Source organism: Eurosta solidaginis, chromosome X (genome assembly GCF_040869045.1).
Source record: "Eurosta solidaginis isolate ZX-2024a chromosome X, ASM4086904v1, whole genome shotgun sequence".
Classification (NCBI taxonomy): Eukaryota; Metazoa; Arthropoda; class Insecta; order Diptera; family Tephritidae; genus Eurosta; species Eurosta solidaginis.
Genome location: NC_090324.1, coordinates 77,273,793 through 77,283,281, shown reverse-complemented (window position 1 = coordinate 77,283,281; position 9,489 = coordinate 77,273,793). Strand labels below are relative to the sequence as shown.

General features: G+C 39.3%; 1 long non-coding RNA gene across 3 annotated transcripts; it reads right to left on the bottom strand.

The window, feature by feature from the left end:
- Positions 1-401: 401 nt before the first annotated feature.
- On the bottom strand, positions 402-8,150 carry LOC137234263 (uncharacterized). 3 transcript variants are annotated; one of them, XR_010947757.1, is made up of 5 exons: positions 5,909-8,150; positions 5,730-5,843; positions 2,638-2,755; positions 1,060-1,427; positions 402-1,000 (listed from the first exon to the last, which is right to left on the bottom strand). It is a non-coding gene; the product is annotated as an uncharacterized lncRNA (long non-coding RNA). The 3 variants fall into 3 exon arrangements; XR_010947756.1 differs by lacking the exon at positions 2,638-2,755 and having other exon boundaries at positions 5,901-8,150; XR_010947755.1 differs by lacking the exon at positions 2,638-2,755.
- Between the last annotated feature and the right edge of the window lie 1,339 nt (positions 8,151-9,489).

The window sequence follows — 9,489 nt, the reverse complement described above, 5'->3', positions numbered from 1 at the left end:
ACATAGGTATATTGTAATTTATTCTGTGAAAGTACATAATGTAAACAAATATGTATAGCAAGAGGCAACACTTTTTTACTATTATCTTTACTTGCTAGCGCTTACAATTCATTATTTTTCAGTTCTGCCTTTTTCTAAACAACAGCTGTTGTGTGGTTATTTCGATGTAACCGCCTGCTTTTGTGGGTAAAAAATTATCCGGCTACTTTACCAAAAGGGTGTAAAAGTTACTGCATGATTTCGTTACCGTGGTGAAGAATGTTATTACAACACTAGAATCGCGGCGTAATTTAAAAACCTTATTTCTAAAATTTTGATGTTGCTTTGCCCGGGGTGTGAACCCAGGGCATTCGGTGTGGTAGGCGGAGCACGCTACCATCACACCACTGTGGCCGCCGCAATTAATTAATTACTTTGAGCTATATTGCTGCAGCGTCGTCTTAGTGGCCAGCACTGTACATAGCAAAATATTGTTCTGTTACAATATATCATATTCATAATAATTAAATGCTTAAGCGTTTTTTGTTTTAAATTTACTGTCAAATTAAAATTTTAACAAATTTCACACTTCAAACGCCGCCGCAACAGCCTACACTAAGCCAGTAAAAAAATGCGTAATCATTTTTCATGCTCAAACAAAAATTGTTTAAGCTTTCGCTGCGGCAATCAGACGTTCTTTCTCTATACTGCGCCGTCGTCTTGTTGGTCAATCGTGAGCCGCAATAGCCATTGGTGGGAATTGACATTCATTATAAAGTAGCGAAGGCACGGTCCTGCGCAAGCACATAGCTAACCTGTGTTGGCAAAAGATGTGATTATACTGTCTTCGATAGATAGTCGGACGAGCCGCTACTCGACGAAGTAGAGATGATTGTTGTGTCGGTGGCAGCAGTTACAACAGCAGTTTCTGATTTTGCATCATCCGTACAGTGTGATGAATGCTTCTCTGCCTTTTCCAATTGCTTGGCGGCAGCAATTTTTGATGCTTGTAAAGCTTCAGCTGTAATGCAAATAAATAGATGGGTTAAAGTGGTTTTCGCATGTTATTCAATAACTCACAATCTAATGCCATCATTACAGACTTCTCATCCATTTTGAAGATGTGTACGGTTTCAGTATTCGTTTGGTGCAATAATTTCGATTTGATGTAATATTTTCATGTCGCGTATATCATGAATCGAATCATTCGTATACTATGTATATTTGAGCCGTAGACGTAATGACAGATATTTTGGTTCTTTTTGAAGTGTAACATTTGTAAACAGTTGGGTTTCTCTGCTGTCACCATCACCACTAGAAAGATATTGAAGAGACGCTCGACCAAGATAATATGCTGCGATTTACGCGCATAGATTTCTTCCACCTTGTCACAGTTATTGATGGAGAATATGCGAAAGCCATCTTCACCATCTAATACGGAAATTGAACTGTAGAGGAAAAACATTTTATAAAATTTAATAAAATCAAAAATGATAGTTGCGCTAAAAAGGGGTAAAGTATTGTATATGTTAAAGGATAGCAAAGTCTCAGAGGCTTTGTCCTGGTGAAAATTGAGTTTGAATAGGTCTCATTTTTCATTCTTTGAAACATGTACGAAGTTGTCTCGTAAAATATTAAAAATCCTCAACGCATTTTTGCAATAAATCCAAAAAAATCATATTGAAACCGGTGTCCTGTCCCTACTTCTGTTTAACTTCTACATAACAATAGCTATCTTCACCACCAGAAGGAGTCCCTATTGTTTCCTACATCCATGAGCTTTGTAATAAAATAAACAGCTATCTGCCTGATCGCTTCGGTTTTTTCGCCTCGCGAAACCTGACATTGTCACCGAATAAATCATCGGCGACCTTATTTACAACATGGGCACGCCAAATGTCGACCATATGGCATTACGCTACCGACTGTCTTGCACACTAAAATCTAGGGTGTGACGTTCGATCAGGATCTACATTTTGGTGAGAATGCAGCCGCAATTGTACCGAAAATCCAGCGCCGTAATACAATCCTCAAATCTCTTGCTGGCAGTACTTGGGGAAAAGACAAAGCCTAAAAACTACTCACTGAAAGAAGCTACAGGCCTGCCAAATTACTGCTCTCAGAACCGGCACGGGTTGTCTTCTTATGTCCCCAGAACATCATCTACATAATGAGACGAGAATACTCCCCATCAGGGAGCGAAATGAGATGCTAACCAAACAGTTCCTGTTGAATACTTAGAGTCAGAATCCGCAAACTTTTCCTGAATTTTCATACCTCTATTAATATAGCCCTTAGACTTAATACCCCTGATCAAGGTAAATTAAGCTGCTCACAATCCGTCCTTCACTTATATGATTCCGCCAAGATGTAAGCATGGTCTAAGCCAAAGCAGATGATCAAGAAATCGTAATATATAGCAGATATATTAAAAAACACAACAGCAAACTCGGCATACAACATTAAAAACACACCTGAGTTTAAAACACAAATTAACAACACCTACATTTCTGACAATGAAAAGCTAATATCTTTCGACGTAATTTCCCTGTTTTCCAGCATTCCCACACAATTAGCCCTTGAGATCATAAGAGACAATTGGATGAAAATAGAACAACACACAAATATACCAAAAAAACTGTTTATGGAAATACTTACGTTTTGCATCGAAGAAAATAGGTATTTCAAATTCAATGTTATATTGTATACACAGCTAAAAGGATTGCCAATGGGATCCCCAACATCACCAGTATTTGCCGATATAGTGATGGAAAAACTATTAGAGAACACAACAACAAAATTAGAAAGAGTACCCAGATTACTCACAAAATATGTCGACGATCTATTTGCTATAATACACGAAGATGGTGTTAAAAGTACGCTGGACACACTAAACTCTTTCAACAAATATATAAATTTTACAACGGAACTTGAAGAAGACGGAAAACTACCATATCTTGACTCAATTGTTATTAGAAGCAAAAACGAATTGAAGTTAAAGTGGTATAAGAAATCAACATCAAAAGGACGAATGATCAACTTTTATTCAAAGCATCCAAAGACGATGATAATGAATACAGCAATGGGCTGTATAAGAAGAATGTTAGAAATTACGGACGATACTTACCACGAGGAAATTAAAAATGAAATAAAACTATTGTTAAGAAGAAATGATTTTCCTGAAAACATAATTAAAACACTGTTAAATAAATATCAAGAAGAAAAGAATCAGCAACGAGAAAAAGAAAAACCGCAGAAAATATTTAAGTCAGAAGCTTATGTGCCAAAATTGTAGGAACGATTGGCCAAATCAGACTGCTACAACAAAGATGAAGTAAAAATAGCCCATAAGCCGATAAATACATTAAAAAACATATATAATCAAACAAAATCAAAAATTCCACATACAGAAAAAATCAATATAGTGTACGAAATTCCTTGCAATGGATAAAACAACGAACTATGCCACAGCGTATATGTTGGAACAACAAAAGGCAAACTTAAAACTAGAATAGCGCAACACAAATCGGATTACAAATATTGCCGCTATACTGCAAATCAAAAAACTGCAATTATGACCCACTGTACTGAAAACTCCCACTCACCAAACTTTGACAAAGCTACTATTCTTCAACAAGAACAACATTGCAGAAAACGATTTACTCTGGAAATGCTTCACATTATTAACACACCAACCAGCAAACGAATGAACTACAAAACGGACGTAGATAACTCCGCTAGCTGCTATAGATATTTGTTGACAAACAAATGATCAGTGATAAACTCCACGTCAAGTGATACACACGTGTAAAAAATTTATGTGATTAATTTTTTAAAATTTGTATGTTAGAAAATTTGTTATTTATTTTAATATTTTTATGTTTTGTAGTTTTCACCCTGAAGACGATTGCCGTGTGTAATCGAAATATATTGGTAATACATAAAAAACCCTTGTGTTTTTATTTCAATTCAGACCTCAAGCCAGCTAGCAAAAACTGATTAGAAATCGTACAACACAAAAAGCTATCGTCCCACCCCTAAACAGACAAAAGCAACAAATATATTGTTCAATTAAAATAACTTATATTGCTATTAACTAACAATCGTGGTATTCAGCTCAATAAAGAAGAATATTCGTATTGAACAACGAATCCCAATATGAACATGCATGGCATGCAACAAATGAACATTACCGAAGTTGATGGGCCAAATCCAATGATACAACCTGGAGTTCCGTCTGGGTCTGTGTATTGTCAAATTGAATTACATTTAAAAACAGCCATACAATTCATGCAACAATTATCATCGGCGCAACATTATTTACCTAGCGCTGTAGCAGCACGTATGGAACCCAATATGCAAGACACCCCTGGTTGACCTATGACATATTCTATATACCTTAATGTTGTACGTGTATATGTGCAATCGGCAAAAGATATACATGATACTCTAATTAGTGCTGCACAGAATATTTCACAGGCTGATTGATAAATACTTAAGATCAATAAGCTATATTATCGAAAAATATATTCGTAGAGCGCTTGAAATAACAGATTTGACTGTTAACATTTAATTATAATAGACAATCGCTGTATTTTTATTTCTTTCTTTTAACATGTGGCTCTCCTGCGCAAAGATAATTTGATTACAGTCCGTGGAAAGAATATCCCACCACCTTTTACTTCACTTGAACATCAACAACACCCTCCCCGAAGGCTTTTGGAAATGTTATCGATGGTGATGGTCCTTTGCTGGATATAGATCCGGTACGTTTTGTTAACAATGCACCATTAAAGTACTAGCCCGACAATCTCGGGAACGATTAATATGATCACATTAAACCTTCTAAGCCATCCCGCCCCACCTCCTAGTTCCACGAGGAACTTGGGGTCGCCAGAGCCTCGTCTGCTAAATATGTGTGTGATACATTCATATTTGTAACAGGATTCCTCTCGCGTAGATGATTTTGACAATTGGGTTACGAAAGCTCTAAAGCTGTAAAGCTTTGTCGCGTATCAACCCCTTGAGTCCCTCGTTTACTTTGGTGTACAAACATGTTTTAATTATTTTGTGAAAAGGCTGAGCTACATTATAGTGAACGAGTCCACGGCGACGTTACTGATCAGTTTAACGCCTTACAGGTAGTTGGCAAAAGATACGGCATATACAAAAAGGCACTACCCCCAGCGGGTTAGGGGGTTAGAATATATCCGCGGTAGGTATGCCTATCGTAAGAGGCGACGCAAATACCAGATTCAAGGAGTTGTGTAGCGCAACCTTTTCAGGTTGCCAGCGCAATATATAGCTTCTCCAAATCCAATTGTCAACCTCACCTTCGAGCGGTGAATCCCGTTTCACTAACAGACGAGTCTCTGGCGACCCCATGCTCCTCATGGAACTTGGGGGTGGGGAGGGAGGGATGGCTTGAAGGATTAATGTGGCCATACAAATAATTCCCGAGATGGTCGGGCTAGCACTTTAATGGAGCTGTGTTACCGGAGCGTAACGGATCTATATCCGGCAAAGGACCAACATATCGACAACACTCCCCAAAGCCTTCGGGGAGCAACCTTATCGCTACAACAAGATCAGAAAGCACTCGAAGACGATGACTCAAAACTAACAACCAAAAGCAATAATTATCATTTCACTAAATTTTATAGTTTTTTCTTCCGGATTTGGACAATCGTTTCATAATATTACTTAACAATCTACGACTAGACTTTTTTTCAATTTGTATTTTGACTTACCAGCAACAACAGAATCATGTTTTATTGTACGCCGCACAATCATTATAGCATTATGTAACGAAGCTCAGTTACTTCCAAAAATTGTTCGGCACCGCCACGTAAAATCAACGCAACCTTTAAAAAATAAAAAATTATTATAAACTATGAAAATAAAATCAATGTCAAACCCACTATCAAACCTTGGAAAATGTTGAAACCTTCACTACCAACATGACGTTCTTCAAAGTAATCACATTGACCCAAAACACTTGAATTAATATCATTAGCTTTAGTCATAACAGCGCCACCACAAGCTTGCATTGTACGTTTCAAATCTTCTAACTAAGAGCACAGAACATATCACGATCTGCAAAATACTGTGTAGCAACATCACCAATTGGTAGTTTAGATAACACAATATTGGCGCCTAATTTAGCTAGTTCATTGTACATAATACGCCATGCAACATCAACAATTTTCTGATACTCTTGACATTTATCAACACGTACTTTAACATTATCACGCTTAGCCTTCAATTCCAATTCTATATTTAATAATGCGATTTTATATTTTTTGTATGACTTTTGTCCATAAAGTAGACCTTGTCTTATATACCAAACGATACAAAATACCATCGTTGAACCTACCAGAACTAAATGGGGTGAGCCTAAGCCTGGCAGATAAAGCCAAATTTTTAGGCGTAGTTTTAGACAAAAAGCTGAACTGGAAGGACAACGTTATCCAGCGACAAAAGAAAGCGTACAATGCATTATATACGTGTAAAAGAGCCATTGGCAAAAAATGGGGACTCACCCCCAACATATGCAGATGGATTTATACCGCGATTATCAGACCCATACTGCTGTATGGGGTAGTCGTATGGTGGTCAGCCTTGAGCAAGGCGTCAAACCTAAACTTGTTGGGTAAAGTCCACAGATCCAGCATGATAAGCATAAGCGGGGCTTTAAGAACAACGCCTAGCGAAGCTCTTCAGGTCATTCTTGACATCTTTCCACTGGATCTGGCTGGTCATCGAGCAGCGGCAACGTCAGCCCTGCGTCTAAGGGAGTTGTCGTGCTGGAACAACAGGACCACAGGACACTCAAGTATACTAAACAAATACAGTTTTCTCCCTCCTAGCACGGATCGCTGTGTGACCACAACAGTTGCGGAAACCAACTTTAAGATAAACATACCCAGCAGGGATGACTGGACGGAGTCGGACAAGTGCCTTGCTATGGGCAACAGCATTTCCATATATATGGACGGCTCCAAGCTAAACGGGAGAGTTGGGGGTGGAGTATACTCAAGGGACCTTGACCTCCAGCTCTCATTCAGACTACCCGACCACTGCAGTGTATTCCAGGCAGAATTTGCAGCCATAATGGAAGCCGCAGCTAGGATAGGGACATACATTGTCGGCAAAGAAATTTTTATCTTCAGCGACAGCCAAGCTGCCATAAAATCTCTGGGCTCCCACTCGTTCAATTCTGAACTAGCACTAAACTGTCGCCGATCTCTTCAAGAGATGGCTCAACAGAACCGTGTACACCTCACATGGGTCCCTGGACATAGGGATATCGAGGGAAACTGTATTGCAGATGAACTCGCTAGGCAGGGTACAACCAAGCAGGTTCTTCCTGGACAAGAACGCTTAGGTATGCCCCTGTCCACATGCAAGCTAATGCTAAAAGAGCACATCTACCGTCAAGCCGACGAAAGATGGCTACAAACACCGGATGTCGAACGTCGAAAGAAACCTGGCCTAAATGGGATCCTAAAAGGTCCCGTCACGTTTACAACCTAAGAAGGGATACAATTTCCACACTTGTAGGGGCACTAACGGGTCATTGCCTCATAGGTAGGCAGGCAGAAAGGCTAGGAGCGCCTTATCGTCGTTGCTGTAGGAGTTTTAAAGAAGATGAGGAGGAGGAAACGGTGGTTCACCTCATTTGCAACTGCCCAGCGCTAAGCGGAGCACGGCAGCGTTTTCTGGGAGCTCCATTTCTTGATACTATGAGTCAGGTTGTGGAGCATGACGTCAAGGACCTGGTAGCTTTCATCAGGTCCTCAAAATGGTTCGAAGAGGAGAGGTAACGATGTTTTTCGTGGTATCACAACGGGCCTAGTACTACTGGCCTAAGTGTGCCCTCGGGCAGCCACCCCAACCTAACCTAACCTTGTCCATCAAAGGAAAGTAAAGCGTCCACAACCATTTTAGAAAAGAAATCTTTTGATGAATAAGTGTGGAGGACATTGCTGTGGCAGCGCATTTTACCAATATAGCACGTTGTTGTTCCTTTGATTGGCGCTTCTACATATACAGCCATGCCATATTTTGGTCATGCATAATTGTAATGTTTTACGTATAGCTTTAATGATGATACGTGCATGCACGCCTTCCTCAACATATGGCTTAACTTGTCTTAAGATTTCACTTGCTTAAAGTACTACTGAAGTGGCGCCATCGCCGACCTGATAAGAGAAAATTTTTTATTCTACACATTCTATTATAACAAAAAACTTACCTCAGCATCTTGAGTTTTACGGCTGGATGCACAATTGCCAATAGTTTCGAAATGGTTGCACCATCATTTGAAATTGTGGCCTTATCACTGGAATCAACAATATGCTTGTCCATACTACGTGGACCCAATGTAGTGCGTACAGCTTCCACAATTGATTGCGAGGCATTCATGTTGGATATGAGTTGAGGTTTATCTTGAGAGCTATCGGTACCCAAACATTTTTTACACAAAAACTCATATGTACCCAATACAAGTTCAGGACGTTCATATTTATCGACACGCTGTGTGGCTCATATTCACCCTCAACCGTGCGTGCCATTGGTGAGATGGTAAGTGTAAAGGACAAAGTTGTTGTTTTTAATAAATCAGCTGTTGAAGGTATGCAATACAAAGAGGACCTGCAAACAAGAAAGACCAATGTAATTGCCAAACAAAACATTAATTTCGAATATCAATACCTAATGTAACGTGGCGAGGAGTTACCCTGATCTTGTACCACATACTTTGTGGTCACCAATGGCGGTAATAAACCCTGTTCATTAGTAACAAAAGCACCACCAGCGCTATTTTGATTTTCAATCATAACGCTTATCGGATTTGGCATCTGATCGGGATCTAAACGGCGTTGGGCTTGATCATACTGTTGCGGTTGTTGATAACTATATACCAGTACCAGGAGCAGGTGGTTGCTAAAGAATATAATACAAAAACAAGTAAGGAAGGCTAAGTTCGGGTGTAACCGAACATTACATACTCAGTTGAGAGCTGTGGAGACAAAGTAAGGGAAAATCACCATGTTGTAAAAAGAACCTAGGGTAACCCTGGAATGTGTTTGTATGACATGTGTATCAAATGGAAGGTATTAAAGAGTATTTGAAGAGGAAGTGGGCCATAGTTCTATAGATGGACGCCATTTAAGGATATCGCCATAAAGGTGGACCAGGCCTGACTCTAGAATTTGTTTTTTACGATATGGGTATCAAATGAAATGTGTTATTGATAATTTTAAAATGGAGTGGGCCTAAGTTCTATAGGTGGACGCCTTTTCGAGATATCGCCATAAAGGTGGACCAGGGGTGACTCTAGAATTTATTTTGTACGATATGGGTATCAAATGAAAGGTATTAATGAGTATTTTAAAAGGGAGTGGGCCTAAGTTCTATAGATGGACGCCTTTTCGAGATATCGCCATAAAGATGGACCAGGTGTGACTCTAGAATTTGTTTGTACGATATGAGTATCAAATGAAAGGT